Source organism: Rhipicephalus sanguineus, chromosome 7 (genome assembly GCF_013339695.2).
Source record: "Rhipicephalus sanguineus isolate Rsan-2018 chromosome 7, BIME_Rsan_1.4, whole genome shotgun sequence".
NCBI lineage: Eukaryota > Metazoa > Arthropoda > Arachnida > Ixodida > Ixodidae > Rhipicephalus > Rhipicephalus sanguineus.
Genome location: NC_051182.1, coordinates 154,381,873 through 154,391,090, shown reverse-complemented (window position 1 = coordinate 154,391,090; position 9,218 = coordinate 154,381,873). Strand labels below are relative to the sequence as shown.

At 47.0% G+C, this 9,218-nt stretch overlaps 1 protein-coding gene across 1 annotated transcript in view; it reads right to left on the bottom strand.

Annotated features, from left to right (window-relative positions):
• LOC119400314 (keratin-associated protein 6-2-like) overlaps window positions 1-9,218 on the bottom strand; it is a 223,367-nt gene that overhangs the window by 46,708 nt on the left and 167,441 nt on the right. The gene's annotated exons all lie outside the window — the stretch shown is intronic.

Here is a 9,218-nt window from a genome sequence, read left to right as displayed (position 1 = left end):
TTTTTAATATTGGACTCGAATACCCGCGTGTAATACAGATATGTTCACATGTACTGCTGTTAGCATGAGACTCAGCGCTTTTGCGTATCATCTCACCAGGATGGCATGGCATGGAGATCGTTACAAAAAGGGGGTGGCAAGCACGGACACATGAGATCAAGGCAACAAAAACGCCGACTATCAATTCAGTTCATCAGCAGTTGACAGTTGATAGTCGGGGTTTGTGTTGTCGTGAATCTTTGCTGTTCTGTCCGTGCTTGAACGCCTACCTCTTTGTACCATGAATCTTTACCAACTAGTTCAACTTCCTGCAATTCTGAAAACAACATATCCACATGCAGCTCAACGCTAAATAAAATTATTTTTTTTCTGTAAAGTAACATCATAAGTGACAAAAATGAAACTCAGAAAATAAGAATGCATTCGCAGAATTGTCATAAAACCAAATACGTGCCATGCAATGCCTTACCATTCCGAGCAGAACTTGGTAAACCACCTCCTGGCGGCAGCTCATTACCGGTCATACCGGGTTTTGGAAGGCCTAGCAGCACCGCATTGCTCCCCCGAGCACTACTTGGCTCACCACCGCTTGTCCCTGGCAAGTTAGGTGCAGGGATTTCTGCCGCTCTAACGGTCAGCGCAATCGCATTTGTGAGAACTAGAAGTAAAAGATTTGAAACCGCCACTGTGCTCATATTGAAGTTGCCGTGCGGTGCTCCTTTGGCGGTCACTTTCCACGGCTCAGCCTGAATGCGCTGAAAAATGACATCGTCAAAAAGCAAGGCAGCTTCCACAAAATACCTTTCTTTTCGGCAGCACTTCACCTGCAGCTGCTTTCTATGACAAAATTCGCATTATCCTCCTGCTGGCAGGTCATCCTTTACAGCCTCGAAGTTGTACCCTTTTCCACTTTTAACTTCGTTCACGTGCTTTCCAATGTACTGTTGCCGAAGGTAAAATGATTCCCGAGAAACAATAGCTCACGCCGTAGCTGTGCCATGACGCAGCTACAGACTGTTTTCTTACCAAGGTAAGAGAACAGTCCTTTACGCAAGTGCTATGGAAAGCAAAAGAGTGTACCACAATAAAAGCAGGTTTTCGCGTGCTTTCGCACTCTCTTTCGTGAACAAGACAGCGCATATAATTGCACACGTTGTTCGACTGCTTTTTTTTCTCAGTTGAAAGCTTTTTATTTAAAGCACATGACGCACACGACACATGAAGCACATGACTTTGTATTGAAGTACGTGACGCACCACCTATGTGGCCATATCGCAGAGCTATGAAAATGTTACGAAATTGGAACCTAACCACAAACAACATAATAACAATCAGCGTAAAGTTATTTAGAGGCACTGAAGTGTATGCCTAGTCGATCTGGTACGACATATCAGAAATAAAAACAGCTCAAAAGACAGAATGCCAGAGAAACAAGGACACAGACAACAGCTCTGTAGCCTGTGCACTTCTTTTACTGGTCCTCTGTCCTTTGCGTTGTTCTTATTTCTAGAGGCACCGGCTGGCATTTGCTTACGATTTGAGTAATACGATTGGGTTAAACGATTTTCTCTAAGTGGCAGTAATGAAAACCAAATAGGACGCGTAGCGTGAATGGTTTGGTTCTGCAAGCGTTGACAAGTACATTGCAGTGATTACATATGAAGCAGCGCACGACGACAGGCACAAAAGGAACAATCATGAACTACCACCAACTCGCCCAACTTTCGACATTACTGAACATTGCAGTGAAAATGTTTCTAGCCTCCTCAAATAATTACCCAATATGAAAATATCTTTGATGTTCGCCCGCCATAATGGTAGAGTTGTTACGGTGCTCGGCTGCCGACTCGAAGGTCGCGGGATCGATCCCGGCCGCCGCGGTCGGCTTTAGATGGGAACTAAGTGTTATAGATCCGTGTGCTGTGCGATGTCAGTGCACATTAAAGAACACCAGATGTTCAAAATTTCCAGAGCCCTCCACAGCGGCGTGCCTCATAATCATATCCTTGTTTTGGGACGTAAATCCCCAGATAATATTGCTATTATCTTTTCGGCAACACGCTCTTTACACAGCGTTGCACGTACTTCAGTGTACAACCAAATTTTCCAGTTGAGTCTTCTGAAAGGCAAAACGGGGGTACGAAATAAATGATTGCTCATGCGATTGCATCACTAGACAAAAATTGTTGCTTAGGTAGTCTATCTTCAACTTATATTTAGCGGGGGCGAAGCTTAAGCTTAAGGGATACAGGCATGATCTTGCGACTGTGCGTTGTTCGCGAAGCTGGTGACGCGCCCGCCAGGAACCACGAAATTTATCTCAAAGTTTATGGTGTACTGAGAAATTATGGTTTTGCGATTTACGTAAAGCATCTCTTACGTTATCGTTCTCTCTGTTATTTGAACGCCTGTTGAGGTAATTGCAATAACACTCCAGAGGAAACAGGACAGGTGTTTCGACAACACCAGCGTGGATTCACAACTAAAGTCCTAAATTACACTGCTCATAACTTGCATACAAACTACAAAAGCACGTGATGTATATTAAGTAAGCAGTCTCTTGTTCTACGAAAGTAACAAACGAAATCATTGGTATGTGAAAAAGAGTGCCGTGGCCACAGATCCCGCTGTCTCATAATTCACCTAAGATACTACGATACTGTTAAAGATCCCACAAGTTCGAGTCAGGTCGCGCACGAAGAGCTATGCCACCGCGTTTTTTTTAGTGAGACTTCATTTCTATGTCGTAATAAAAAGCAAGTAAACTACGAGATAATTGAAGCGTATTAAATCCCAAAGGTCTGCCGCATGGGTTCGCGAACGGCTATCACCCTTAGTAAAATAAAACATGTAGTCGTGCGCGCCACGCTGTTCTGATGCGCAATCCAATGCGTGCCCTTGTAGACTGGTCAAGGACTGGTTACGAGTTTCTCCAGTACAATGAAGTGTACGTTTACGAGTCACCCTTCGAGTTTGTTTTCCCTAACCCTCTTTACTTTGTGTTTTGTGTTGCTACGCCAGTGGTGTTAACCTGCGAACTCTGCCAGCTTCATGTTTCAATCTTGGTGAAGACTAGCCAACGTATTTAAACTGGCTGAGTCAACGTAAGAAAATAGGAATTTTTCGGCCCTAGCTTGTTCATATACTTCTGCTCCAATACCTCCGATAATGTCGCACGCGCGCGAAACATGAAATGCTTATTGCAGGCTAAGGAACAGCGGCATTGTGACGATGAAAATACGTAAGCATTTTCTTTGTTCTGCTCGGAAGGAAAGTCGCAGCTGCGAATATTGTGTCATTGTCATCACAATCTATACGCACACTAGCTTGCAGGACGCCGCTTACGTCCGTATAAGAACTGCGTAAAAGCGACCTGTGAGGAGCTGGAAAGCACGTGGACTGTACTTGGAATATGTTTGTAGGAATCAATAAAAAAGTCACAGCTTCGCCGCAAGGGCGAAGCAATGAATGCGATAGCAAGAAACTAATGCTATACTAAGTGAGGCTCGCCAATGGATACTCTCAGTTTGAACAGCGCTCCTGTTGCAAAGGCGGCCGAAGCAGCGAAGGAAACTAGCGTGCTTCAAGTGTCGAGCTGTGACACTTGATAGTTCGCGCTCATCGTCTGTTTGTTCGTTTACCGGCGTCCCTTCAGCTCGAGTGACTTTCGTACGCTCGGTTCGATTCCGCGCTTCGGAAGCATATTTTTCGTTGCGGCTTTTTTATATATATACATATTATACATATACGGTGCATGACGGCGACGGCGACGGCAAAATTCAGCCGAGACTGTCCATATAATTGCTATCGCAATAATAATTAAAAAAAAACTCACAGGGTACCTCATACAATTGCCTAATGCGCGGGCAGTCACACTGGCAGTTTTGATTGGGAGTCCATCTCGGTGGATCATTGGTTACGGTCTCGGCTGCTGACCATAACGTCATGGGTTCCATCCCGACCGCGGTGGTTTCATTTCGGTGGAGGCGAAATAGTAGCGGCCCGTGTACTTTGCGATGCCCATGCACGTAAAAGAACACCAGGTGGTCGAAATTTCCAGAGCCCTCTAGTACGGCGTCTCTTATAATCACATCGTGGTTTCGGGACGTAAAACCCCAGATATCATTCATATTTTGATCGCAATTAGGGCCGACTAAGATTAGACTCGATCCGTATCACTCGTAGCTACAGTGTCATCTTTAACCGCGATCCGGCCCGGTCGGGATCAAGACGATCGCAATCTGCACATCGCTATCGGGCTCAGAAATCGCAGTTTAGATGACGTCTGCGCAATACTCGATCCGGATCAGGCTCCGTACCATTCACGATCAGGATCAGGATACTGTACCATGCAGCAGCGACGAACTTGTTATCGCGATCAAGAAGTCCGATCCGGATCGGCCCTGATTGCGATCGAAAGTGCCCGTCTGACACCGGTGCCAGACGACTCGAAGGTGAAAGCTATCTTCTTTTGCTTCTCAGTCGATGTAATGATCCTTCCCCGCCCCCTCCGAAAGCTTTCGGTACCTAAGGTGGTTTTTTACTGCCTCCGATCTTGAAGGTGCAATACCTCCAGGATCGGAGGCATTGCTAGCTTTTGCACCATACCCGGGTTTTCAAAGTCTTCGTTAACCGCCCATCTCTGCCCAAGCAGTGATGTCATGTGGTGGCGTCATCATGTGACGTCACATTATGTTAAGTCGTAGTGACTTCATGCTGACGTCACACATTTGGCGATCTGTGACGTCATGATGACGTCATATGGTGAGGTCACCAAGCGATAATTTTTTTTCCATCGCTCGTGTTGACGCCGATGCCGCAGGATGGCGGTCGACGCTCACGATCAATCTTCGCGTTTTGTCAGGCACCTAAGGCTTTCGCCTTAATTTTATTTCACCGGCGATGTAAGAAACCTAAATTGTGTGCTTTTGCATGCAAAAATCAAGTGATAGCGACGACGCCGTCGATGTGTAGTATGGATTGTTCTTGACCACCTGGCTCTGGTACCCCAAGCTGATGATCTTATAGTCTGACCTCATTAGAAGAAGAAGGACATCAGAAATTTCGTTCCGCGATTTTGTGCGTAGTAGCGCAACTACATAGCCACCTAAATCATCGTGCAAGCTCACGACTACAAAAGGTGCAACCTTGGTAATCGAAATCAAGCCATTGGCTACATGAGTTCGGCAGGGTTCTACAAATGTGACCATTCCAAGTTTTCGGTAGTCTTCATTTGTTCTCTTTCCTATGTTACGTCGACTCGAAAACTGGAACGAAATAAGTGCTTATCTACGTTCTTGTTTCTTTAGACACGAGAAATAGATCATAACAACAGTGTCATTTATCGAAGCGATGTAAATAGGAATAAATGCTTGCGCTATGCATTAACCCTTTCAGCCCTGGATTTTTATTTTGGTCGGGGACTTTTTTTCTGCCTGTTTTCCTAATAGTTATGACCTCAGAAGACCACAAACGAAAAATTGAGCCAGTGGTGCAAGTAATAATGGATTTACAGACATGACATCAAATTAGGTCATCAGCGCTCAGCGGTTGTGAAATGAGAAAAATAGCATCTTTTTTCCGTCTATTCACTAGAGTACACAAAATGTGAACCACGTCTCATTTTTCAGCGTGATACTCATCGAAACAGCTTCGGTACGTCGTCCCGAAAATGGCGCTCACCCGCCTCAGCTGACCTGCCTCGGCGTCACCCATGACTTCGGTGAAGCTTCTTCTTCTTTGCGGCTCCCAGCACCGCGAGCATGTCACCATTTTGGTGTCAATGGCAGTGGGGATCATTGAAGAAGTATTCCCCCAAGAATGGGCAGTTTTGGTTTCATTTCCGAAGTGCTAGGGGGAATTTTGGGTGATGGTGTCAATTGACACCGCGAGGGCCGAAAGGGTTAAACAAGAAAAGATGAATAACAATGAGATAATTAAGGTGCCCAATTTGATTTGTATGGCGTATAAACGTAAGGCCTTATAAGCCATCTTGTTATACGATTCGCATCTTTCAGTGTTTGTTACCTCTATGGCACAGCTGTAGCTATGCCTCTGCGACTTAGCGAGTAGCTCTGGATAGTTCTGTAGAGACAGCTCATGGCTGCAAACCGTGTGATGTTTTTGTAAATTCTCAACTTTGACTGCTTAGAAAGCATGGGGGCTTTCTTCGCTAATTCATACAGGACAAGGAGGCCGACACGAATATGCTGGCCATGAATTAAAAGCAAAGGGGCACACAGGAAAGTTTCAGCTACGCGCTACTCTTAGCAGACATCACTCATGATCACTTGGAAATTTCATACTGCGCTGATTTTACTTACAAAACTCGTACTTATTCATCCTTGAAATAGAACCGTATAGGGTGAGAGCATTCCATGTACTTTATTTATTTTGCTGTTTTGCGAAGTCGATGATGCGAATCTGTGCTTCCCTGATGGAGCAATGCATTTTTTTCACCGAAAGCATTGAAGATCTATGGGGAGTTGTGCCCTTTCTCACAACGAAGACCTTTTATTTACACGCAGCTGAGCCTATAGAGTGCTCGTCTGAAACGGCTACGCTGCTCCACAAGCTTCACTCACAAAATTACAAATTATTGCTTGCTTTAGAAAGGCTTTTTTAAGGCTAAAACCTTATATGCCTCACTAAACATGAAATTTAACGTCGCCATATGACGTTGTCATGACGTCACAGACCTCAAAATATCTCCAGTTTCGTTCAACGTCCTCCTTAGGACGGTGAACGAAACTGGAGAGCGCACCAGCCCAACAGAAGAAAAAAAAATCACAGCATATCCACGGGGTGAATGATGATGAGTGGGGCGAAGCTACGGAGGGAATCATCTGTAAACCGTGAAACTCTTCCGTGAAATGCGCCCAGTACATAATATGAAGAGTGTGAAACATCGTGTATATATTAAACATCAAACTTTTATTGTACTGTTGGTTAACGTGGTCCCTTCATTATCACTTGTGATCGGTGAAATGCAAGGAAGAAGTCCGCTCCCGAGCGAAAGAGCGCCAAGAGCGACCGCATTCCGCGCTCGCCCTGTGCGAATTAAAGGCAAGGCTAGAGGGAAGACAGGACGCGCGTTCCACGACGCGAGGTCGGTAGCATGCCCAACGAAAGCCAACGGAACGCGATCGTGCAAGTGCTCCGGCTTCGCATCGCCTCATGGTTCCATTTAGCGTCCCAAAACCAAACATATTGCTCAAGGTGTGCCTTGCGTTTTTCGTAGAAATAATTTCTTTATCATGTACATTAAGACGAAAAGTTGAAAGCTCACTAGAGTGTATCGCCCGCAAAGTATGTCTTTTAGTGTGATTTAACTCTCGTACGGCAGGGTCCTCGCGCCGTTGCCGGTCCACCTCGCCCGTTGACGATCGGGCGAGGTGGCTACATATAACTACTACTACTACACTTTAAGAAAAACATCTGGCGTTCTTTCGTTCTGCTTTTACAAAACATCTGGCGTCTTTCGTTGGTTTATTTCATGAATCAACGGCGTTTTGAACAAAATTTTTATTGTTTAATCACGCACAGGAGAAATCTCACCAGGCACTACCTTGGAGGTAAACAATGGCTGCTAATGGCAATGAGAGACAGAAGAAGTCGGCTTTTAGCTAACACTTACACTTCTACTTCTACTAACGTTTCCTACTGGAACATGCCAATGGCTGCTAATGGAGAATGAGAGACAGAAGAATTCGGCTTTTAGTTAACGCGCACGCTGCGAATTTTTTATTGTTCAACAACGCACAGGAGAAATCTCCCACCGGCACCACCTTGGAGGTCAAAGCGTAAGACTTGTTACTCACTACTACGACCACGACGACTACGAGGGACGAACGGGTGCCGCCTTAAGGAGCTTCGCCCCTAAAAAAGACGGCGCTTCGCAGTGGCACGTGAAGTCATGGCTCGTGTTCCCTGCTGGCGCCGAATGTCGTTCAGCAGTATCGTTCCTTCGCTCCTGTGGCATCAACTTACACCGTCATCACATGAAATCATAGTTTGGTCACAGGTGGGCTGATCACGGAGGCAGTGCAAAACCAGGTGGGGAGCCTCAGATCGTGGAGGCAGCGCGAAACCACGCTAGGTGCACAAAGCTTTCGGAGGGTGGCGGGACAAGATAAATGCATCTAGGGAGCCTTCATGACCGGCTGTGATGAATGGAACAAACATGTGTCGACGACGACGAAGGTGCGGCGCCGGACGCGTGCAATTTGGAGCCAGCTCTGTGCTTGAGGCCAGCCAATCAGCTGATGACCTGTGGGGGTCCATAGAGGTGGTGTTCCACGATTGGGCCACTTGTGAAGGATACGTGGCTAAGTGCTTGGTGGCTGGGGACGAGCCGAAGCAGCGGGAGACGCAAGACAGCGGGCCGAAGCGTCGGACGCCGGCGATCCAGGTTCCAGCCAGGGAACGCGGCCGTCCGTGCTGGTGCCCGCCAACCACCACTTGAGGCGGCGTTGCCAGCGCGAGTACTGCATCTCGGAGCGTGGTCTGGCCTGCTGTTCTGTTCCTTGCCGAGAGCATCGCGGATCTCGGCGAGGCGTCTCCACGGTCAGCTGTTCAGCCCAGCATTGAGCGTGGCCTGGCGAATGGTCACGGGTGCGCCGAGCATCGCGACTCGAGCGCAAGCTGTCCTCTGAGCAGGCTGACCATCCCTGCATGGAGCATCGCGTCTCCGATCCGGGTTGACTGCTCTCGTAGTCGGACCCACGCCGTCAAGCTTCATCGTCGCCACAGCGTCGCACATCGAGACGCACCCCGGTACTCGTCAACTGTCGCCCGCCTCCTGCCTCTGCACATCAGCGTCCGCCGTGCCGACCATCGCACCGTGAGATCCCCGAACTTTGTTTTTTTGAACTCGCGTTCATTGTTTTACTTGTCTTGACTAGACCGTCTCTGTGTTCCTCCTTTTCCTTAACGCTTTGTGATAGTTGTCCGTTGTTCTGTCATAAACGTCGTGCGTGGTTTATCACGTCGTCCCCGCGTCCATTTTCTCTTCGCACGGCACGCACAACAAGCGTGACGATCAGTCCGACATCACCCTTTACACCGGCCATTCATGTAGGCTTAAAATACATCTACTGAGAAGAAAGAGATGGCTTTCGCCTTGGAGTCGTCTTAGGTAAATACACAAGGGACCTTGTGATCTTTATTGTTTCTAGCGTAAGATCTCTATACTTATGTGGGACGTTTGTTCTTACCTG